Genomic DNA, 25812 nt, shown 5'->3' with positions numbered 1-25812 from the left:
TCTTTCTGGATAAACTGATATGATCATATGATCTTTTTTCTTTAGTCTAGAGAAGTGGATTATATTGACTGATTTTAGAATGTTGAACCAACCTTGCATACCTGGAATAAATCCCTTTTGGTGATTTCATTACGTATTTACTTACTTACTTATTTAAACTTATTGCAAGGGAGGGGCAGAGAGAGAATCCCAAGCAGGCTCTGTACTGTCAGTGCAGAGCCCGATGCGGGGCTCATACCCACAAACTGTGAGATCACAAACTGTGAAATCAGGACCTGAGCTGAAATCAAGAGGCTTATCCAACTGAGCCACCCAGGTGCCTCCCCCCTCAGTAATTTTATATATTGTTGGACTTTATTTGCTATATTTTTAATTGAGGATATTGATCTATAATTTTCCATTGTTGTGATGTATTGATTTTTTTTTTTTTTTTTTTTTTTTTTTTTTTGGTTTTGGAGAAATACTGGCATCCTAAAATGAGTTGGTCGATAGTATTTCTGTTTCTATTTTCTGGAAGAGACTGTAGACTATTCATATCATTTCTTCTTTACATGTTTTGGAAAGTTTATCAGTGAAACCAACTGGGCTTGGTGTTTTTAAAAATTACTTATTAATTCAATTACTATAATAAACATGGACCTATTAAGATTATCTGTTACTCCTTGTGTGAATTTTAGTAGTTTGTGTTTTTATAACCAATTGGTTTATTGCATGTAAATAATTAAATTTATGGGCATAGAGTTGTTCATATATTTCTTGATTATACTTTTAATGTCCATGGTATCAGTAATAATGGTTTTTCTTTCATTTGTGATATCAGTAATTTGTATCTTCTTTCTTTTTCTCTTGGTTTGCCTAGTTAGAAGGTTGTCAACTTGATTGATCTTTTCAAAAAACCAGGTTTTGGTTTTGTGGATTCTATTATTTTCCTGTTTTCAATTTCAATGATTTCTCTCATTTTTGTTACTTCTGTTCTTTTTTTCTGCTTCATTTAGGCTTAAATTGTTCCTCTTTCTCTAGTTTCCTGACATGAAAACTTAAATGATTGATTTTAGATTATTCTACTTCTTAATATATGCATTGAATGCCACGAATTTCTCTCTAAGCACAACCTTCAAAGAACTCCATAAATTTTAATTAGCTGTATTTTCATTTTTTATTTGGCTCAAAATATTTTAAACTTCCTTATGAAACAACTTCTTCTCCTCCTCCTTCTCCACCCCCCTTCTCTTCCCCTTCCTCTCCCCTCTCCTCCTCTTCCTCCTTCTCCTTCTCATTCTTCTGCACTGCTCCCCCCACCCCTTCTTCTAACTAGGTGTTATTTACAAGTGTGTTATTTAATCTTCAAGTATTTGGGGGTTTTGTTATTTGTTAATTTTATCATGATCTGAGAACATAAATTTGTTAAGGTTTGGCATTATGGCTCAGAATGTGGTTTTCCTTGGCAAATCTTTCACAAGATTGAAAAGAATGTGCATTCTGCTTTTGTTGGCTGGAGCATTCTGTAGGTGTCAAGCAGGCTGAGAGTGCTGGTCACATCCACTATATGCCACAAAGTTTCTGCCTGCTTGATCTTCCAATTACCAAAAGAAGGTATTAAAGTCTTTACTCATAATAATTGATTTATTTATCTTTGCAGTGTTATCTTTTTGCCCCGTTTCACACTGCTGTTAGATGCATACATATTTATAACTTTTTAGTCTTCTTAGAGAATTGACCTCTTTATCAGCAAAATGCCTCTATTTATCCCTGATAAATCTCTTTTTCCGAAATAAGTTTCAGATTTTTTATGTAGGAGGTGATCCCAAGATCAAGAGTGAGTGAATGAGGAGAGTAAAACAGGGAAGAAACAAAACCCAACAGCAGTCATTGAGGCTGTCACTCTTGGAAATGGGACAATGATTGTACTGGAACAGCTGAGATACATGTGGAATGCTTCCCAGAATTATTTACTCCAAAGATGGGAAGCTAGAACATTTATCTATTAGCTCTCAACCCTTCTTGGATGAGGGAGGTTCCTGAGGGTATTAACTTCCCCACACTTAGGGGCTGGGCTTGCTGTGGGTCCAGGAGAGTCGAGCCCTGACACAGGAGGTGCTAAGGTAGGGTATGAGGTGTGGCCATGCACTTGAGATGAGTGTCTCCTGACAGCACAAGGAGGGGGGAGCTGTCCACTGAAGCTGTGACTAGAATAGGAAGCAAGCAATGCTGACAGGATGCAGAGCAAAACGAGGCATCTGCTGTGATGGGTTTCTACTGCAATCTTTAGCGTGGAAAATTACTGTAAAATACACCAGTGTACTTTCCTACCTGGATAGTGCCAAGGGATGCTATTTACGTCTCCTCACTATGCTGAAAGCCATCTTAAATAAGCATACCAAGTAAAACCAGTATGCTTACTATGGCCCGCAGCTTCACAACAGATTTTTTGGCTGTTCATTTCCACTCAGATGGCTGCTCCTTTGCAGATGGATGCAAATTCTGAAACTTGAACAGACAGTACACATGCGGGATGAGACGGATTCGTTGCGTGAACAGTGAGAAATTAGCAGGTCTGTGTCTGAACATCCATTTTTCTCAAATCCTATTCTTTCCTTGTATACCTTTATGTTGCATGCTTCCTCTGCAAATTAAGTGTGCTGAAAGGATATGCTTATCCGAGAGGATCAGTAAGGTGAAATGTGTTCAAATAACTCAGTTGTCTGACTGAGGTGTGGGTTACTTGCAATTTCTTATGACGGTAGGCCAGAAGGCAGAAGAAAGAATCACTGTCATAGTCAGTGTAAGTGACTTTCATCACCATGAGAAGCTAGAGGTGCTACTGCATAATGGGGGCAGGGAGAAGTAAACCTGAAACCCAGGGCATTCACTAGGGGTGTCTCTTGCTGTTTCCATACCTCTTGATAATGGTATACAGGAAAGTGCAATAACCAGTCCCACAGTGACAAGGAAACTACACTGGGTATTTGAGTCCTTACCAGGCAACCATGCCTGGTGAAGTGCTAGCCAAGGGTGAAGGATATACAGAATGGTTGGTGGAAAGAGATCTATTGAATATTAATTCTAGCCTCAGGACTGGCTGCAGCTGTCATTTAGGCTGGTTCACTAGCCCTCTTGGATTGAGTCTTGGCTGAAATTATGGTGTCTGCCACTTTAAAGAAGCTGCGTAATTATTTGAACTGAGACAGTAAACGCATAGCAGAGTTGTTCAAAGGGTAGATCGGAGCACACGCATTGCGTGTATCACCTCAGAACTTCTTATCTATTCTTATCTTCACCTCTTATTTTAGCCCATCTGTGATAAGTGGTGGTTCCACTCATACCTCAGCCAGCTTTATTTCGGGGCTTTATTTGACAGTGCTTTATTTTGGGCTTCCAACGCATGTCTCCTGCTTTCTGTTCTAGAATTTCTCTCATGCTGTGGTGTGGGATGCCCTTGGCAATCCATTTGGCACTCATTCAGGCGCAGTGTATGGGGAAATAACTGATCCACAGAGAATAGGAGTCAAAGGTAAATGCTTCCTTCTTCAGTCCTCTGGGGTGGATGGACCTGAGATGCATTTCATTCATCTAGCTTCTTTGAAAGCCCCATAGGATTAAGCATCCAGTTTCGCCTAGTGGTTGTTAGTATTGTCAGTAATGCATCCACGTATTTGGTCTCATTCATTTTTATGTGTTTATTTCCCTATCCTGCACTTCCAAATAAGCTGCTTGGACATAAGTTGTTTTTTTTGTTTGTTTGTTTTTAATTTTAAGGGCTGCTTGTGGGGAAATAGAAATAAATCAAAATTAAAAGCAGATTAAGAAGCATAATTTTTACATGGACAGTGAACATTTTCAGTTTATTTATTTATTTATTTTTTAAAAAATTTTCTTTTTCAACGTTTTTTTATTTATTTTTGGGACAGAGAGAGACAGAGCATGAACGGGGGAGGGGCAGAGAGAGAGGGAGACACAGAATCGGAAACAGGCTCCAGGCTCCGAGCCATCAGCCCAGAGCCTGACGCGGGGCTCGAACTCACGGACCGCGAGATCGTGACCTGGCTGAAGTCGGACGCTTAACCGACTGCGCCACCCAGGCGCCCCGAACATTTTCAGTTTAATGTAACTCAAGAATCAAAGCGTCCTAGTAATCTTTGTCATTTTGTTTAAATGATCACATGTAATATTAAAATCATCAAGGGTTCTTTGCAGATATAATACCAAGACAAGTCTTCTTACCAGACTGTAACACCTAGACAGAATTGTAGAGCCGACGATGAATTGGAAGTTCTGACATCTGAGGAACAAGCACAAATATGTTGCCATTTTTTTTTTTTAGTCACCGAGAGTGGGGCTGAAGTTGATGTAGTTGGAAGGGAGGGGTGGTTATCATTTCTTAAAGTGCGTTATAAGTTTCCTACTCTTTTGGTCTGTCTCATGTTCTTACCAATGATATTGCAGTTAGGCACTGAAGATGATTCTCACACTTTCTCAAACATCTTTTCATTGTGGACTGAACTTCATTAAAGATACTTCGCTACTGATACTGCATTTAAAATGTGCTGTTTTTTGGGGAATATTCACGTTCAAATTTTTATTTATGGGTAACGAAGCACCGTAAACATGGAGGCTTAAAACAAAAACATCATTTGGCTCAGGAATCTGTGGGGTATCATGGGAACATCTTGTCTCTGCTCCACTTAGTATTAGCTGGGGTGGCCCAGAGGCTAGAGTCTGCAGAGGCTCCCACATCTAGAGTTTAAGCAGGGTGTCAGCTGGGGCTGTGGCGAGAAAGGGAAGTTAGATTCCGCATTTTGATGGGTTGTGGGTCAAAGAATTTACAACATGTTTTAAAACCCACAGAGTGTACCTAAAGAGTAACAGATCCCCCTGATTCTCACATAACTACGACACAATTTTTCATGAGAATTACTTGCTTTACGATGCTTGATCTTATTTTCTAGAGCAATTCTGCAATAGGGCTTTCTGTGATGACATAAATGGTCTATATCTGGCTCTGTTCAATATAATAATCACTAGCCAGATGTGGCGATTGAGTGCATGCCATATGGCTGATGAAACTGAGTTTTAAATTTCATTTAATTTTCATTAATTTACATTAAATAGGCGCCTGTGTATAGTAGCTACTATACTGGGCAGCTCAGGTCTAGAACAACAAGTATAAAGAAATAGAGTTCAAATTCCAGCAGTGATGTAAGTACTGGGCAGGCTTTCTAGTACAACCCTACAACATTCCAATTACAAGCAAAAGGCTTCCAGGCCTGACTGCATTCAAAGTACAGACGGAGATGATTTGGCCTAGGATGTCCTAGATAGGAGACATTTCCCAGCGTGTGGGTGTGGAAAAGCAGAATAATCACTGGTGAGAATAGTCAGGACAACTCCTCAGGTGGGCAAGATGCTGGAATGGTTTAGACATGCAGGTCCTTGCTCAACAATCCATCTCTTCACACAGAGACGCTAGCCAACTTCTTTTGGCGTGAAGTGTGAGTGCTCCTTAAGCTTGGATCTCACAGGACGATGACTTCTGAAATTCCTGTGTGTGCCTGTCTTCTGTGCCTGCCTCCCCCAGCCTCTTTGCCCTCCTTACCCTTGTCTTTCCTGTTCCTTCCTCTTGAAACTTTGTGATTCTGGAGGCACAATGTTGAAAATGTCATGGCCATCCCATCAAAATAATGAACAACTGTCATCCAAAAAGATGCCTTGATCATCTACTATGTGTAAGGCTCCATGCTGGGTACGTCAGTAAGAATCAATTTCTGCTCTTGGAACGCTACCATCTGGTTGGTGAGATTTAAGAGAACAGCTACAATTTAAAGAGAGTTTACTGCTTGCCAAGTATCATGCTAATTTTTTTATGAATATGATCTCATTTATCCTTTAAAAATCCTATGACACAGAGACTTTTTATTCATGCATTATAGATGGAGACACTGATGTCAAGTGAGGTTAAACTAGCTCATTCAAAGTAAAACATCTATTAAGTGGCCTAGTGGATTTGAATCTAGGCTGCGTGAACAGCAAAGAGGACAGGTGGTAACATTTGCTCACCTGTCCCAAAGACAATAGGTTGAAGAAGGAGTTGGTAAGAGGTGCTGTGCAAAAAGTATCTTTTCAGCATTACCACTTGGAAGAAAATATCTTTAGAACAACAACTAGGTAAGTGGGAAGGAATAAGTGGTAAATGAGAGAGGCTTTTTGAGAGTCACAGCCCTTCCATGAAAGGTTGGGTCCTGCCAACTTACTCTACCTGGGAAGGAATGTTATATTCGGTGTGCATGTTTCAACTTACTGAGCTCACTGGAAAGCCTTGAGGAACTGCATTCAAATGCCAGCATAAGCCTCCCTGAGACAATGAACAGATCCATATCACTATGAAATACAATTGGAAGGACTCTAGGGAGGGGAAAATATCTCTACAGAGGGCACAGAGAAAGATACAGAATTTGATGGGACGATCCTTTATCTAAAACTAAATATGAGCTAGAGATCAGTTGTTCAAGTCCTGGATTCAGAGACCTGGATTCGAATCCCACCTCTGTCATTGACTAGCTGAGGAACCCTGAACAAGATACTTAACTTCTTTTCATATTCCTTGTTAGAAAAGTAGAGACAATAACAAGGATGTGCTTGCAGGTTTGTTGTGAGGATGAGATGAAATAATTCATGTAAAATGCTCAGGGCCATGCCCGGCACATAATAATGCTCATTACGTGATAGCTGCTGCTGGTTTTAAAAGTCAGTGGAGAAGAGTGTGGCCTCTGGGCCACCAACTACTGGCTGTGAATCGCAGTTCTACATAATAAATATGGGACCCTGTGCAGGCTATATTACGTCTCTGTGCCTTGGTTTCCTTACTTACAAAATGGAGACAAAAATAATCCCTTACACCTCACACTCATTAAGGTAGCTATTATTAAAAAAAAAACAAAAAACAAAAAACAGAAAATAAGTACTGACAAGGATCTGGAAAAATTGGAATCCTGGGCTCTGTTTGTTGGGAATGTAAAATGGTGTGGCTGCCATGGAAAACTGTACGGTGGTTCCTCAAAAAATAACACAGAGAATTACGATGTGATCCAGCAATTCTATTTTTTAAAAAATTTTGTTTTAATGCTTATTTGTTTTTGAGAGAGGGAAAAAGAGAGCATGAGATGGCGGAGAGGCAGAGAGAAAGGGAGACACAGAATCGGAAGCAGGCTCCAGGCTCTGAGCTGTCAGCACAGAGCAGGACATGGGGCTCGAAGTCACAAACCGCAAGATCATGACCTGAGCTGAAGTTGGATGCTTAACTGACTGAGCCACCCAGGCAGTCCACTACTTTGTTTTTTAAATATTTATTTTTTGAGAGAAAGAGAAAGAAAGAACACGTGCAAGAGGAGGAGGGGCAGAGACAAAGAGGGACAGAGGATCCCAAGTAGGCTCGGTGCTGACAGCAGAGAGCCTGATGTGGGGCTCGAACTCATGACCTGAGCCAAAGTCGGATGCTCAACCAACTGAGCCACCCTGAAACAGAGTTTCAGTTTGGGAAGATGAAAAACTTCTGGATATGGATGTTGGTGATGGTTGTACAATAATTTGAATGTACTCAGTGGCAATGAACTGTACATTTAAAAATGGTCCAGATGATTAATTTTATGTTATACGTATTTTATCACAGTAAAAAAGAGATAAGGTGTCAACTGTTTATAATATTACCTGGGACTTCATCTAAGGCTCTGCTAGGATGATGATGATGATGATTATCAATATTAGTATTTATTTTATATCTTTGTGCACTAGCCCCAGATAAAGCTATGTAAATTAACATTCACTTTGTTTTCATATGACAAGGATAATGATCAGCCAAGAGTTAAAGAGAAGAAGAACACTCAAACTAACCTACCTGCCAGATTCTTCAGAACACTGATTATTTAATGTCTGAGAAAAATGAATATTAATGACTTTCAACTTCTTTCTTTTATCTTTATGACCAACCCTGTAGCATCAAAATAAAGAGGATAAAAATACAGGATGATTCAACTGATGGCTTATTTTTTGCAATAAAACATTTTAAAAATTCAGGTGTCTTACTAGTGATGGAATCTTGGAGGAACTTTGGAAACAAACAAACAAAAATGTCATCTCATCATTCGTTAAAAGATTAAGAAAAATGCTGCCAACCATGAGGCTGGAAGAAATCGCTCACATGCTACAACTAATAATGGTAATTTTTAAATGCCCAAAAGTTGAGCTGTCAACGTCTGGGAAACTGTGTGTTCCCACTGACAGGAATTTCTAACGCTGAGGAGAAAAAGGAAAATAAATGACAGCCTTGTTCAACTTTGCTAATTTCACAAGCTGAGGCTTATTTCTGGGATGTGCCTGAGAACCAGGGTCACTGTGGCTAATGCTCCCAAATGAGACACCAGACTCCAGAACTGAACACTTTATACTTATGATTTGTGTTGACTTCTGTGTAATAGTTGAAGAAATGAAGTACAGGCATTATGTGTAAGGCCTCGGGAATCAGACTGGTCCAAATCTTAGGTTGGTCACTTACTAGCTGTGAGATCTTAAACAAATTACTCCTTGTGGCTCAGTTCCCTCACCTCAGAGTCAGGACAGTAACAGCTTCTGCCTCAGTGTTGTTGTGATACCAGATAATACACAGATATTTGATAATTAGATAATAATTAGGCAACAGTTTTGATTATTAAATAATAATTACATAGTAAATTAGGTAAGAATTGATAAGTAATTAGGTAATAAAAATAAGATGATACAGGTAAATGTTCAATAATCATTAATGGTGGTGGTGGTGATGATGATGGTGGTGGGAGTGGTAGTTAAGATAGAGGAACCCAGGAAACTATTACTCCATTCCAGGGTTGCCACAGGGGGTGTGCTGGGCAGACGATGAAGCTTACCTCACCAAGAATGCTTTTAGCAACTAGTGACAGAAAAGCCAATTGAAAGTGGCCTACAAACTATGCAGTGGTGTTTGGAGAGAGCATTCTTACTCACACTGGTTGGCTCAGAGCCTCAGCAATCTAAAGGATAGCTTATCTGTGAATCCTTTGGCCCCCCTCTCATTCTGGTTGCCTTTTGGTGACAAGATGGTTACTGTCACCCCACATACCATCTGTAAGCGCAAGAAGGAACAAGGGACAATGGATGGCATCTGCTTCTTTCATTAGGCAAGCAAAAATATGCCCAGAAACTCAAGACGTGTTTTGCTCATAGCCTGGTGGCCCAGAACTGTACCCAAGGCCACTTGTTACTCGGAGGAAGCCTGAGAAAGAAGTATTTAGCCAGCGACATTGCCTCTGTGAACAAACTGAGGTTGTGACAGCAAGGGAGAAGGAGGAAGCAGATGTATTTACATCGGGTGCACTTGCCCTCACGTTTTCCAGGCAGAAGAGGGGGTGAGACGTTGGATGCTAATGTACAGGATTCTGAGGATGACATCAGAAAGACAATAATGACAGCACAGAGCTCAGCTGCAGCAGGTAGCATGCTACAGTCAGTCTCCTGTTGTTCTTCTGTCAGTCTTCCAGATGAGCAGTTTGCGATGTAGGTCACACGGCCCAAATCCAGCTGCTGCGCTGTTTTTGTCAGGCCGCTTGCAAAAGGAGTTAAGAATGGTCAAATTTATGTCCATGAAGTTTTACAAAAACAGATAAACAGGAAGGAAGCCGACGCAACAAAGACCCTAAGTGGTGCACGAAGCCTAAAAATATTTGCTTTCCGGTGTTTATGGAAATGCTTTGCTGCCTCCCATTCTGGTATGTGGATTCCTTGAGAGTCGCGTTAACATTCTATCTCTGTATCTCTGTGACGCTGTCCGGCACATAGTAGGTTCTCAGTGAAAGCGTGATAAGGAATGACTATAGAAAGAGTGACATGGACAAACAAATGCATTGCGTTCCAGTACTTTCTAAAGTGCATTGCGTTTCAGTACTTTGTCAAGTGCTTTTCATTAATAAAGAGTGTCTACACCATTTCACTTAAGGCCTGTAATAGCCCTGCCAACGTCCAAGTTCCCTCAGCTAATGACTCCTGCCTAGAATGTAAGTCTGTGAATCCCGAGTACTCTCTCTCTCTGGCCCTGACAGTATGGAGATGATTACCTGCTTGTAATCATCTCAGTTTCTTATTTCTTTTCTTTACTCTCACACAGTGAGCTCTATGAGACAAGCGCTCCTGTCTGTTTTATCCACTGACTGCTGAGTCCCTGAGTCTGAAAAATTATCTGTCCAATTAATGAGTAAGTGAGTTTGAGCCCTCCCATGTTAGAATATAGGGGGTCATGTTTTAATGTGGCAGTGGTGTTCTTTACTCTCTTTCTGTCAGGGATTGGTTTGAACTGTTTATCTAGTTCCTAAGGAGAGAGTTATTGCTGGGCTGGCTCAACTCTGAATTCACATTTATGACTCAAGCAACTGGGAATTTTGTTCCCTTATTGATTGAAAAATATACATGTGGGCACCAGAGCTCTGTTTTCACTGCATATACAGAGGTATACAGTCCTTTCTTGACATCCTGCAAGACTCTTCTCATATAAATGCCTGCTAGTTAATTCATTAACTCACCCATTATCAAATGATGTTTGAATATCCATGTTGTCAGGCAATGTGCTGGGGTTCATTGGTGGTTCCCACTCTAGAAGAGCACATGATCTAAGTGGGGAAACAGATGAAAAAGAAATAAGTTCCAAGTAGTCATATATATGTGGGCCATGAGGTGACATTTTGAGGTTGAATTTTGTGTGTTTCTTTTGAATGGTACCTTGTGGCATCCACAGAGAGTCAGCTCTCTACTGAAGATGTTAATCAAGTTCGAAGAATTTGGTGAAACAAACCAGCTATCATGTCTCAGAAGTGTCAACCACAGGACATTTTATTGCTTTGCTCATTGGCTTTGTTTTCCCGGTTATAAACCTATTTAAGATGCTTGCTATCTAAACATAGGCTGTGGGGATGGGGAGAGTGAAATGCTAGGTCTCAGATGTCCTGTGAACCCTTGTCGGTCAGTACCTGCTACTAACAACACTATTAAACTCATGTGAGTTAACATGAGTGGCATCTTCAATTTGTAAAATGAACTTTTTGTTTTGGAATAATTTGGGGATTATAAAACAGTTGCCAGAAAGTGCAGAGAGTTCTTATATATCCTTTATCCAATTTCTACTAACACTAACGTCTTCCATAATTGTGGTACGTTTGTCAAAGCCAGGAAATGAACATTAGCATCACTATGAGTGAAACTCCAGACTGTGCTTATGAAGCTCAGATTTCCTCCTAGTGTCTCACTTCCGTTCCAGAAATGAAAATTGTATTTAGTGTTACTTATTTGGGGGATAAAGAATTATAAATTAGATAGATTTTTTTCCTTTAAAGTCTATTTGTATAAATCTGCATTAAAAACTACTAAAATAGAGTGACTAATTTAAAATTTGCTTAATGTTTATGAGAACTTAATATACGTCAAAATAATTCACAACATTTAACATAGAGACCAACAAAGACAGAAAAATTGTTTAGAAGAATTATAGGCTCAAACTTTGTTTTATAGTAATCATAAAAGAGGTTAAAGCACATGCTAATAAAATAATTCCAGTATAATAGCACATTTGCTTACTAAAACATGCATCTAAAGCACAAGAAACATCCTATGAACACTATTTTAAGTGATAAACATTTATTTAGAAATAAAAATTCTTTCAACTCTGCTGTATGCACCTCTCTTTTCCATAAATTCTCCAACCTTATGTATAATCAGGATTGCTTGTAAAACTGTTTTCCACCTAACGGTCTGAGACTTTTTCTGCTACTTTTAGCCAATAATTAATTTTTATGGGCAAATCAGGGAAACGCTGACAGGCCTGTGACTTCTGAATGGTGTCTCTCTACTGAGTTATATTTAAACTATGCTAATCCTTTGTGGCCATGTCACATCTGTACACGTCAGGTACTTCTGAAAACTGTTCCTTTATGGAAAGAAGTTGCCTTAACCTTACACACACTCCCGTGGTCTGGCTGCTTTCAAACCAGACTGAAAGAGGTTTCCACTCTGCATTTGGCCAGGGTATTAGCAATCGTATTAACATGGAATATTTCAAACTATGAGAAGGGGTGCACTTGGTAAGGGGAAAGATGTAGGACATCACTCATTAGGGTTTTTATCTGAGCCATAGGGTAGCCTTGTCTATTTAGTATTTCTCAAGACTAGACAGATAGAGTGGAATATTGAGAACAGGGACATTGAAATTAGTAATGTTGTAGATATGAACTCTACCACTTACGAGCCATGTGACCGGAAACCAATTACTAACCTTGTGAACCTCGGTTCACCACTGTGTAAAATAAGAGGAATAGTAACAATGACCTCCTAAGGCTATTGGATAATTATATCGAGAGCATGTAGCACAGAGTCTGGGATGGAGTTACCATCTACAAATGTTAAATGCCACTGCTGCTAGCCTGCGCAATATTAATGCTCTTCCTGGAGAAAAGTATGGGAAGCAGGAGGTTTCAAGAATTTAGGAATGGTTCTTTGGTGCAGTATTTCACATGGTATAATATGCAGGAGTTCCCAAACCTATTTGATCAAGGCACCTATTTTCTCTAAGCTGCTTGTGTTAGTTTCCGAGTGCTTCTGTAACCAATTACCACAAACTTAGCAGCTCAAAACAACACAGAATTCTTTTCTTATGGCCCTGGAAGTCATAAAACTATAATGAATCTTACTAACTTCTGATCAAGTTATATGCAGGGCTACATCCCTTCTGGAGGCTCCAGGGGAGAATCTGTTTCTTTGCATTGTCCACCTGCTTGCTACAGGCTGCTGTCTTCCTTGGCTCATGCTCCCTTTCTTCAACCTCAAAGCCAGCAACACAGAAGCCCCAGGCTCTCTCTCTCACTCTCTCTGACCTCTGCTTTCTCTGCCACATCTCCTTGGATTGTGACCCTCTGGGTTTCCTTTTGTGAGCACCCCTGTGATTAGATTAGTCCCATTAAGATAGTCCAAATAATCCCTCCATGGCAAGATCATTAACTTAATCACATCAGCAATATGTATATTTGCCATAAAGGTAACATATTTCAGATTTCAGAGGTTAGGATGTGGACGTCTTTGTGAGGCCAGTATCTTGTCTATCACACATGACCTAAGAATTCCAGGATTCTGAGAAAATAGTTAAGAAAAGCCCTGAACCTCGTGGTCAACAAGTTAGGGGATGGGAGGCAGGAAGGCAAGGATAGGAGTGTAACTGGGAAATTTCATTTATATTGGTTATAAAATACGGGTGTATACCAGTCAGGGTCCCAAGAGAAAATGGATGGCAAAGCAGGATGGTAGGATAAGCAAAAGAAGCATTAATAAATTAAAAGTAAAGAGGCTTCAAAGGTGTGTACAGGGATAGGGAACCTGCCAGAATAGTTCTAATCTTGCAATCTTTTCTCCCTCCTGCTAGGGATATGCATTGACATAACCCAACCACAAAGCCAAAGAACAGGAGAGCTGGGGATGTAGAACAGTGGTTCTCAACCTTGAGCCTGTATCAAAAACCAAAGGGGCTTCCTGAAACAGACTTCTGGGGCCTATCCCCAGAATCTCTGATTCAGTAGGTTTTCAGGCGAGTCTGATGCCACAGTCTGGAATTATACCTTGAGAACCAATGACGTTGACCAAACAGGTTAGCCTCCAGGAGCCCAGAGCAGGTGGAGAAGGATGATGAATGGGTCTGAATGGACCAACTGAAGTTATATGCAATAGTAGGCAGTAAAACAACAAATTATGGACCAAATAGTGTTGATTTTAAGTACAATGGGAGTCCTAGTGTGTGGAAAGCTGATGGGCTGGAGGAGTTGAGGAAGGTTTCATGGAGGAGGTGGAATTTTGCTTAGTGAGAAGGTCAAGTTTAGAAGCATTTGGAAAAACAGTTTATTGTCTAAGAAAGGGGCAGAGAGATAGGTAACAGTATCTGGGACTTATGGGATTGGGAAAAGGGAACCAGTGCAGGTTTTTGAGTAAGGGAATAATGTTATGAATGACCAGGATGATTGGAAGGGAAAGACAGCTCACTTGGTGACGCAAGGTAAGAAAGTTGTTAAAAATACTTGTATTGTAGAAAAAAATCCCTACTAAGTTTGGGAACAAGAGACTAGGTTTCTGTTTTAGGCTCTGTTATGAACTAATTAACTAGCTGGATAAGGTTGGTTCAACCATTGAACCACACTGAAGGGACTGGAATTATTTTATTACAAGAGTGTGTTAACTGCCTGGAGAGAAAAGAGCAAATAGAAGAAACATTTCAAATGCTACCAACATCTACATCTAGGAAATAGCAACATCTGCCAACCAGTGTGTAAACTTTGTCAACTTTTGGTAAGGAAAAACTTCAATTCTTGCTGGTGGTGACTTGTTGCCAACCATGCAAGGATTATTTTTGTGGGGGGAGTAGACGATATACATGATTAATGTGAAATAAAAAAGAAATTTTACATCACTAAAATTAATTTACTTTGCTTAAAAAATTTTTTATCCATCCATCCATCCACCCATCATCCATCCATCCATCCGCTAATCCATCCATCTATCCATCCATCCATCCATCCATCCATCCATCCATCCATCCACCCATTTATAAATTAATTGCTGCTATAAATGAGAACACCAGACCTTGAAGATTTTGAGAATCTGCCTACTAGTGTATGGTAGCTCTTCTTGAAGAAATTTGCTCTCTTCAAAGCAACAAAGATGGAGCTGACATTCACCATCTGCCCTCCCTGAGATAAGGTTTTATGTGTATTCTAATCATGGTGTCTACACTGCTCAGGAGGGAAAAAAAAGAGTATCATTTCCTGGAAACAATTTTAATTTCTGTTCAAATACATTAGCTTCTGCTTTGTATTCTATACTTTGATTTGTTGTAATGTTTTGGATACAGAGAACTTAAGTTTATGACAACTTACTTTAAAAAGGTAATCAAGGTTCTGATATATTTCAGAATGACAGAAAGAGAAAGAAAGAAAGGAAGGAAGGAAGAAAGAAATAAAGAAAAGAAGATGGAAAGAAAGAAAGAAAGAAAGAAAAAAAGAAAGAAAGAAAGAAAAAGAAAGAAAGAAAGAAAAGAAAGAAAGAAAGAAAGAAAGGCATAGAAATGGTACTCTTTCCCCCTAAAATTATTGGCAATGCCAAATCTGGAGAGTACGTGATACTTGCCTTCAATGATATGATCACTAATAGTAATAACTTAACCCTATCTAGTGTTTACCATGTACCAAGTAGATATTTCATAGCCATTCTGTCTTTTTTTTTTTTTAATTTTTTTCAACGTTTTTTATTTATTTTTGGGACAGAGAGAGACAGAGCATGAACGGGGGAGGGGCAGAGAGAGAGGGAGACACAGAATCGGAAACAGGCTCCAGGCTCCGAGCCATCAGCCCAGAGCCTGACGCGGGGCTCGAACTCACGGACCGCGAGATCGTGACCTGGCTGAAGTCGGACGCTTAACCGACTGCGCCACCCAGGCGCCCCGCCATTCTGTCTTTTAATCATCACAACAATTATATGAAGTAGTTATTATTTTGAGAACAAAGAAAAAAGAAGAAATAGAAGCTTAGATAGGTTAAGTATTTGCCTGACAATTGCACTGACCTAGGTGTTGATGCTGAGTTTCAAATTCATGTCTGATTTATTTCAATAGACCATGCTTTTTACCATTACATTCTTCTCTTTTAACATTCTCACCCAAACCCCTATTAAATCTCTTTTCTTTCTGTTTTTTATTAATTTTTTTTGATGTGTGGTTTATACTCAAAGCCTCTACTTTTCCTACTATATGTTATCTACTGCTGCATAACAAATTACCCTAAAGCTTAGGTTAAAATAACATTTATTATTTCAGTTTCTGTGGGGCAGGAATTTAGCAGTGCTCAGCTGGGTGCTTCTGTCCTACAGTATCTTATTGCAGCTGGGGCTACAGTCACCTAGAGTTTTGACTGACGCTAGAAGATCCACTTTCAAGATGGCCCACTCATTGACGATTGGTAGGAGGGCTCGGTTCTCCACTGACTCTTTGCGGGAGACCTCACTTCCTCACCACATGGACGTGTCCATAGGGCTTCTTTTTTTTTTTTTTTCAACGTTTTTTTTTTTTTTTATTTTTGGGACAGAGAGAGACAGAGCATGAACGGGGGAGGGGCAGAGAGAGAGGGAGACACAGAATCGGAAACAGGCTCCAGGCTCCGAGCCATCTGCCCAGAGCCTGACGCGGGGCTCGAACTCACGGACCGCGAGATCGTGACCTGGCTGAAGTCGGACGTTTAACCGACTGCGCCACCCAGGTGCCCCCATAGGGCTTCTTGAGGGTTCTCGTGTCACGGCAGCTGGCTACCTCCTAGAGAGAGTGACCTAAGAAAGAGCAAGATAGAAGCCAGAGCCCCTTTTATGACCTACCTTTGGAAGTGACACTCATTATTTCTGCAGTATCCTGTTGGTTATACAGGTCAACCCTATTCAGTGTGGGAAGCTGTGAGTGCCAGAGGGAGAGAATACTTGTAACCCGGCTACATACCTCCTATTTGGGAAGGTGACTACACATTTACACCTCACTTCTTTCTTAACACTCTGTACTTTATTTTTAACCCCCTTCCCTGGGTTTTAAAATGCTTCTACCCAACAGATATTATAATTTCCTTCCCATTACATTTCAAAGTTTTGCAGGACTGAACCATCCCTTATCATCTCCTCATTTTCTTCTTGGTTTTTCATTCAGATCTAGGGCTTAGCATAGTGCTGGGCACATAGGAAGACGACTTGATAAACACTTTTTACATGAGTGAACACATCCAATGACTATATGCTCAATTTCCTTCTGCCTCTGTGCTTCTGTACTTCTTACTCTTCATTAGTGCTCAGTCACAAGCTGGGCATAATTGGGCCAACTGGGGTGTTTTATTTCTCTAAATTGCACAGAATTGTAAAAATTGAGGCAACATTTAAATTTTTTAAACGTTTTTTTTCTTTTCTTTTCTTTCTTTCTTTCTTTCTTTCTTTCTTTCTTTCTTTCTTTCTTTCTTTCTTTCTCTCTCTCTCTCTCTCTCTCTCTCTCTATCTCTCCCTTTCTTTCTTTCTTTCTTTCTTTCTTTCTTTCTTTCTTTCTCTCTCTCTCTCTCTCTCTATCTCTCTCTTTCTTTCTTTCTTTCTTTCTTTTTCTTTCTTTTCTTTCTTTCTTTCTTTCTTTCTTTCTTTCTTTCTTTCTCTCTCTCTCTCTCTCTCTATCTCTCCCTTTCTTTCTTTCTTTCTTTCTTTCTTTCTTTCTTTCTTTCTTTCTTTCTTTCTTTCTTTCTTTCTTTCTTTCTTTCTTTCTTTCTTTCTTTCTTTCCTTTTTGAGAGGCAGAGAGAGACACAGCGTCAGCAGGGGAGGGACAGAGACAGAGGGAGACACAGAATTGAAAGCAGGCTCCAGGCTCTGAGCTGTCAGCACAGAACCCACAGACCGTGAGATCATGACCCGAGCCAAAGTCAGACACATAACTGATTGAGCCACCCAGGTGCCCCTAGGCAACATTGAAAAGTTCGGGAGTTTCTCACAAAAATATGAGTTCCTGCTTTTGGTGAAAACGTTGAAGATGTGGCATGGAAGTAGTTGCTGGAGCCAAACAAGGAGGTCCCCTCTAGAGACGGTAGGTTCTCTTCAGCTCATGATGATTCTCACCATTTCTGCTTCTCCTTCCGACACTGAGACTCCTCCAACTTGCCATTTATTACTGTGCTTATGATGTTATTTTTCTTAGAATGCAGAAATGTCCCTAAAATCCATGCCTCTATAAAAGTGGGAAAATGAAAGACAGCCCAGGTGCTCACATGATTTTTCTTAAACCTCCCTGGTTAAAATAGGCAAGAGTTTGTGACCTGTGTTCTCTGAGCCATGGTTGACGAAAATGATCCCATCAGGTACTCTCCCCAGCATGCCTCCTGAATCCTTATGTTTGATGTCTTTTCTTTCTTATCACCCAAAGCCTGAAATGGAGGGTGAGGTCATTGTTCAACTGCAGGAGAGACTAACTTTTCTATGACTAGGTGGTGAGCAGAAAGTACCACGGACTGCTTTGCCTTCTGGTAAGAACACATCTCTACATACTGGAATCATTTTGTTTTGTTCTAGAAACCCATTTGGCCAAGGCTTTGGTTCTGTTGTTGGAAACTGTTGTCTTATTTCTACTCATTTTCCTATTTAAAACATCCTGGTGTGCTGAGATCAGATTTCAAGCTTCTGTGTGTGGATGTATAAAGTGACCGAAGGATAGGAAGACAAGAGTATGTTACTCAATAGGCAAAGTTGTAGGTAATTGAGGGAAACTTATCTCCACAAAGGCAAATCAAAGTCTAGACTGAAGAGAAGGACCAGTTTGTCACCACAGAGGCAGGTGATGGCAAGGGAGACAAACTAATTACAGCTGTATGAGTATCTGTTGTTGACATGAAAGTGAACAGAAATTCAGAAGATCTTCAACTTTAGTTATTTGAGATATTAGTTAGGAATTGCTTTTTGCTCTTAAAAACAGAGACCCAACTAAGGGACTCAAATCAATTTAAAAGATCTGTCATTTGCAAGGTCATTGATAATAGTAGTCTAGGGGTGTTATGGAAGCTTTATAGATATGTTGTAGATCCAGCTTTCCCCATTGTTTTCCTCTGCCAGCTTCGAAGCTTAACTTCCATCTGTAAGTCACAAGTGGTTGTTGGATTTCCAACCATTGTGTCAGCTTACTGAGTAGGAGCCTAGAGAACCGCACAGCAAAAGGGTTCTTCCAGCTGTCCCTGTCCAATACTTCTGCATATATCTCATTGGTTATTCCTATGTATAAGGGAGGGGGGGAAATGTTTCTTCAGCTAGATTCATTGCTTAGGGTTCTGGTGGTAAGGACCAAAGAATGAATAAATGGAACAAGTTGTGTCAAATCTTTCTTAAGGGAAAGTAAGAAAATTAATTATTATTTGACAGTTTATTACGTGCTGGGGCTGTGCTATAAATGATCTCATTAAATAGTCACACAACCATACGAAATAAGAGGTAGTGGGGCGCCTGGGTGGCGCAGTCGGTTAGGCGTCCGACTTCAGCCAGGTCACGATCTCGCGGTCCGTGAGTTCGAGCCCCGCGTCAGGCTCTGGGCTGATGGCTCGGAGCCTGGAGCCTGTTTCCGATTCTGTGTCTCCCTCTCTCTCTGCCTCTCCCCCGTTCATGCTCTGTCTCTCTCTGTCCCAAAAATAAATAAAAAACGTTGAAAAAAAAAGAGGTAGTATGTCATTGCCTTGTTACAGGTGAGGAAACTGAGGCTCAGGGAGGTTAAGTAACTTGACTGAGGTTAAGCTGTAAGTAGTAAATAGTGAGTGGGCCAGCATTTCCAAAAACTGTTGCTTTGTCCTTGGAAATTTATAGGAGATGAGATATCCTTTCTTGAGAACACTGGAGTTTCTCATTTCTCTTAGGGTTATAGAATTCCTGTAGACCAATATGAACTCCTAACCTGAACTCTCCTGCTCTTTTTTATTGAGACTTTTAAGACAATAAAACAACAGTTAAAAGCCTTTGAAGACCACAGGAAAGTGATAAACTATCTAGATTTCCTCCATTCCTGGATGTTTAATTTGCATATTGAGGCTCTACAAATGGATGAGGTTTTTTCCTTGAAGCTATATATGTACTTTGCTCATGTGAATCAAGATCTTCCTCAGAAGTGAATACTCCTTGATCTTGTTTATGCATTTTGCCACCTCAGGATGAGAAGTGAATTGTACTTATTCTAGTTGAGCCAAGTATAAATTTTGTCCTACAGATCAGGACAAAATTGTGAACTGTGAATTGCCCGGTATAAAAAATGACATGTTGTTGTCTTATTAGGCTAGTTCTTTGTTATTTGTAAAATGAAACTCAGCAAATTATGCGTGAGGTTTTCAAAGAAAGTGTATTACTCATAAAGTTCATGATGGGAAATTTGGAAGTCTGGCCAGACTAAGCATAGTGTCATGGGTTTTGTTTTTAGTGGAGAACAAAAGAACGGATTTCCTCAAACTCAGGAACAAAATAAGTTGCGCCTAGAAGATTGAGCTGTGGATCAAATGTTCAAAGCTTGGATCACATAATATACATCATTGTCATTTCAACCACAATACTAGCAATGAGTTAAAAAAAGATGTATTATTGCTAATTCCTCCAGGGTCTTTTTCAATCTCTTCCAGAAAGAAAATTCAAAGCTTGCTGTGTTAGCATATCTTTTGAGAAGCCTGGATGCCAGTGGGCAAAATACACTAGGACGGAAACTTTCCAGAGGCCGTGAGCATGTTGCTTTTGTTCATTGTATGTCGGCTGCTCTGAGCACATAGTAGGCAAATACTCAAAAAGTAGGTGAAAGAATATCAGATTTCCTAGTTCCTTTTAAAGCCTGAAGACCTACTTAGGATCCTACTTATGGCTTCCAGATCTAGAAACTACCTCTCTGGTCACCTCCCCACTTCTCCCTACCCTTTTGGCCTTTATATACTTTCGTAAAATGAGATGGTCTTCTTGGAAATCACCCTTTGCCTCTTACTCATCAACCCTTATGACTTTTTCTCAGTCCTTTTTCTACCTGGTCTGACACAGCACTCATCAAGTTTGGCTTGACCTTGAAGCTGTCTCCTCTCTTTGTTCCTACAATGCTATACAGTCTTGATTTTTCCCCCCTTTTATGACCGCTTCTCTGTCATTCTCTGAATGCTTTTTTTTTTAAAAAAAATGTTTATTCATTTTTGAGAGAGTGAGAGACAGAGTGCAAGCAGGGGAGGGATAGAGAGAGAAGGAAACACAGAATCTGAAGCGGGCTCCAGGCTCTGAGCTGTCAGCACAGAGCCCAACATGGGACTCAAACTCATGAACTGTGAGACATGACCTGAGCTGAAGATGGATGCCAAACCAACAGAGCCACCCAGGCGCCCCACTCTTTCATTTTTATATGGAAAGTCTCTCATATTCAATTAGTCACTGAGGTCTCCTCATATCTTTGTAAATTCTTTTGTTAGGGATCTTGTCTCTACATTTGTCTTCAAATACTCTTTTCAGTTTATTCCTATCCTGCTTTCTCTGCCCCATACCTTCTATGTTCTCACCTCACACCTCCGTTATTTTGCTGCCTGGAAGACACTGGCACACGTCTAGAGTGGAAGTGATCTCCTCTCCCCTCCTCCAATACACGCATGTGCACATGTTCACACACATATACACTCACTGTGATGGTTAGTTTTATGTGTCAGCCTGACTGGAGCATGTGAGTCCCCAGCTATTTGGTTAAACATTAGTCTGGGGGTATCTATGCTGGTATTTCTGGGTGAGATTGACATGTGAATCAGTAGATGGGTGAAAGCAGTATGCCCTCCCCAAGTGCAGCTGGGTATCATTCAATCCATTGAGAACCTAACGGGAATAAAAGGTTGAGTAAGAATAAATTCTTTCTCTCTACCAGATGGTCTTTGAGCTGGGATGTCAGTCATCTTCAGCCTTTGGACGTGGACTCAGACTGGAGCTTACACCATCAGCTCTCTTGCTTCTTAAGCCTTCAGACTTGGACAGGGATTATACCATGGGATCCTCTGCATTTAGACTTTTTAGTCTTATCAATTGAGCCAACTCTTTATAATCTCTTATCTCCCCCTTTATAATCTCTCCTCCCCCCTTTATAATCTCTCTCTCTCCAGAAATATATCCTATTGCATTCTGTTGGTTCTATTTCTCTGGAGAACCCTGACTAACACACTCACATGCCCATGCCCCTGCCCACACACATTCACACCACTCACACTCACATATGGAGGTCCTCACTAATGGCTTTTCCAATTCTGAACCCAGTGCCTCAAAGGAAAATCTTCAAGGTAGCTTTGACCCACCACCCTCTCCTTCCCTCTTCAAAACCAACCAATCAGAAAGTACTGTTGACAACTTTTTGTGATGCTTTTCAAAGGCGACTTCTTCCATTTACGTTTTAAAATTATTTTAAAAATAGTTTTAGTCTTATCGCAAAGTTGCAAAATAGTATCAGGGATTCCCCTACATCCATCACCCAGCTTCCCCTAATATTAATATCTTGTACAATAATCATATACTTTCAAAGGTAAGACATTGACATTAGTACAGTACCATTAACTAAACTACAGGCTTTATTCAAACTACAGTTTCCCCTTCTTTTCAGTTCCAGGATTTCAATGGCATTTAGTTGTCATTTCTCCTTAGTCTCCTCTAATTTGTGACAGTGGCAATGTCCATCTTTATTCTGTGGATAATATGTCTTCTGGGTTTCTCCACTGTAAAGTTGCTACTTTTCTCTTTGAAATTAATAAATATCTTAGAGGAAATACTTTGAGACTGTACAAATACACCATGTCTCCTCAGTTTTTTCTTTGCCTACCAGTTTTAATGTTCATTGTTGGGTCTTACAGACTAATTACTGGTGTGGTGTTCTAATGGTGATTTTCTATTTCCCTTACTCTTTTGATCCTTATTCATTCCTTTAATTCCATTTGAAATGAGAACTATTAAGAATAGTCACGTTTTTTTTTTGGGGGGGGTATTTACTCTGCACCTGGTATTGGAATATGAATTTAATGTTCACTGTGTCATTTAAAGCCCACAGTAACTCTTTCAATTAGGTGTGGTTATCACCACCTTACAGATTAGCAAAGGGCACTCATAGAGGTGAATAATTTGACCATGGAAAATTGGATGAGGCCAGCATCCCACCCATGTTTGCCTGATCTAAAGTCTGTTCTCCCCACCCTTACATAATCCTGCTATTACTTTAGTTTATACACTCATGACATGAGAAGGTAAGAGAGTGACCACCGTGACTACCAGGGCCCAGTTTGCTTCCCTATTCCATAATTCTATCATGTTACCTATACTCAAGACATTTCAATGGCTCCCATTAAAGATAAGATGAGGTCTGAAATTCCTAACCCACAATGAAGGCATTTGGCATTTGAACCCAAACCAACCTTCCCTTCCTTCCTTATATCTGTTCTCTACTCCTGTAAATGTTCCCACCACAGTAGCCTGTCAATTCATGGTGATTTCTATCTCTCTGTCTCTCTCTCTTAAAAAAAAAGTTTATTGAGAGAGAGAGAGAGAGAGAGAGAGAGAGAGAGAGAATCCCAAGCAGGCTTTGCACTGCCAGTATCAAGCTGCATGTGGGGCTCAATCTCACAAACATGTGAGATCACTACCTGACCCAAGATCAAGACTCAGACACCCAACCCCTGAGCCACCCAGGTACTCCTTTCCTATCTCTTGTCTTTGCCTTACATTTCAATAGCTCTTTCTCTTTCTCTGTCAGTTAATCCCGCCCATCTCTTAAAGCACACATCCTCTGTGAAGGGGAAGTCCTACTGGCTCTATTTTCCAAACATATCTGGGAGCTGGTTCAATCTGGATGCTTCCACTACTAATCCCCAGGCCCAAGCCTCCATCATCTTATTCCATCATTACTTATTCATGAATGCATTAAGTCAAAGTGCACACAAAACCCAGAAAGTCCTGATGAGACCTGCTCCACCTCCCTGCTTCCCTACCATCACCTCTCCAACCTGGGCTCTTTCTGTTTTCATCTTTATTAGTTCCATTCCAACTACAATGACCTCTGTGCTGTCACTAGAATATCCCAGGCACACTGAAGGCTTTTGACTTGCCTGATCCCTCTACCAGGAATGCTCTTCCTCCAGTTATTTATACAACTAATTCTCTCAGGTCCTTCAAGTATTCACTCAAATGTCACCTCCTCAGTGACGTCCAACCTGACCTTGAAAAGTATCCAATCTCCCTAATCTTCATCTGCTTTCCCTGTTTCCCCTGTACTCACAATCGTCTAATAAATGCTATGCTTTACTTCTGCTTATGTCTATAGTTGATTGTCTATCTGGAATATAAGCACCAGGCAGGCAGCCATCTTTGTATTTTGCTTACTGATGTATCCCAAGCACCAAAGACTGAACTTAGTATACAGAAGATGCTGAGGAAATTTTTGATGAATTATATGAGTATCTCATTCACAATAACCTCTTCCTATGTCATTTCCCCACCCCCACCCCATCACTCTGTGGTATACCTAATGTTGGAACCATTCTTTTGGCATGTATATATGCCTCATTTTGTTTCTTGTTTCACATTACATTCATAGACATGGATGTCAAGCAGAGTTCAGCAACCTGGTTACATTTCCTTACTGTCTTATTTATCTAGACGACTCTTTCATGCTCATTAAACTTTCATCTTTCCCCAGTGTCGGGGTGGAAGAGAACTCTCATTTCCTATTGGCTCCTAAACATGTGCTGCATCAGTACTCTAGTTCTCAGTGTGCCCTCTGGTTGTATGTGGGCAAACCTACTACCTGAGTTCTTTCCTTTTCACCTCCTCAAGCAGTTCTCTCCTGGAGGTGAATCTGCTCCTACCTACATAATCCATTTCTCCCTCTCTCTTGGATAGGCTCAGCAAAGGTGAACAATCTCCCATCTTTAAAAACCCTCCTAAGTCAACACACCCATTTTCTGCTACTTGCCCATGTCTCTGTTTCTTTTATAAAAAATTCTCATTGGACTCCCTGTCTTTCCTTCCTCAAATACCATTCATTCTTCCCTAATCCATTTCAGTCAGGTTTTTGTCCCTACCCCTTCACTGAAACTGTTCTTGTCCAGGACCTCCATTTTGCCAGATCCAATGGTCAATTCTCAGGATTTGTCTTACTTGATCACTTAGCAACATTGGGCACATTAGATCATTCCTTCCTTCTTGAAACACTGGACTTAAGGCTCTTCCTTCCTTTCCCATCCTGAAAACGTTGATACTCCAGGATTCAGCCTTTGATCCTCGTTTCTTCCCTCTCTGCATGTATACCCTGACTGATGTGGCTTTGGAACCATCTCTCCAGTGATGATTCCCAAATCTTTATTCCAACATGGACCTCTCCCCTAAGCTCTAGTCTCATATAGCCCCTCAACACCTCCCCTTGGATGTCTCATGGCTGCTCAAAACTTGTCCCAAATAGAACTTTCACTTTTCTCCAACTCAGCAAATGTCAGCCCCATTCACTTAAAAAAAATACAACTATGAGTCATCATTGATTTCTTCCTTTCTTTCACAAGTCAATCCACCAACAACTGCAGTTGGATCTACCTGTGAAATATATCTCAAATCTCATTCCTTTTTGTCTCATTTTTCACCAACATCCTAGTCTAAGTTATCACTGTGCACCCGGATTATTGCAGTAGCCTCCCTCTGGCTTCCTTGATTACATTGCTTCTTCCAATATGGCCTTAAAAATAATATTAGAATATTGCTTCCTGAGCCAAAACCTTTTATTGTCATTTTAGCAAATTGAAAATAAAATCCAAACTTCCTACCATCGCTTTTGAGGCTTTACGTGAGCCTTCCTGATACCTCTCTGATCTTGCCATGTGCTATTGTCCCTTTAACTCACTTCAGTCTTGTCACTCTGGAGTTGCTCTATCTTGGAAATCTCAAACCTACTCCTGCCTAAGCGCCTTTGTACTTGCTGTTATCTCCACCTGAAATCTTCCTTTGCAAGATCTTCCCATGACTTGCTTATTTCATTCATTTTTCCATGAATGTCTCCTCCTCAGAGAGGCCTTCCCTGACACCCAGTCTAAAGTTACCTCCACCCCATCACCCTCCCTCCTTGTGCTCTGCCTTAATTTTCTTCATAGTGCTTGGAACTGAAATCATTTTATAAATTTGTTATTTCCTTGACTGGCCTATTAGGATGGAAACTGTGAGCTTGT

The 25812-nt window shown here is 40.4% G+C and overlaps 1 long non-coding RNA gene across 1 annotated transcript in view; it reads left to right on the top strand.

Annotated features, from left to right (window-relative positions):
- The first annotated feature begins 2236 nt into the window (after positions 1–2236).
- The window catches only part of LOC131509894 (uncharacterized), an 80404-nt gene continuing 56828 nt past the window's right edge, over positions 2237–25812 (top strand). Inside the window, exon 1 of the long non-coding RNA XR_009260765.1 lies at positions 2237–2552. This is a non-coding gene — a long non-coding RNA (uncharacterized LOC131509894). The remainder of the gene's footprint in view (positions 2553–25812) is intronic.

This window comes from Neofelis nebulosa, chromosome 4, assembly GCF_028018385.1.
Source record: "Neofelis nebulosa isolate mNeoNeb1 chromosome 4, mNeoNeb1.pri, whole genome shotgun sequence".
Lineage (NCBI taxonomy): Eukaryota > Metazoa > Chordata > Mammalia > Carnivora > Felidae > Neofelis > Neofelis nebulosa.
This window is presented reverse-complemented; position numbering and strand designations above follow the sequence as displayed.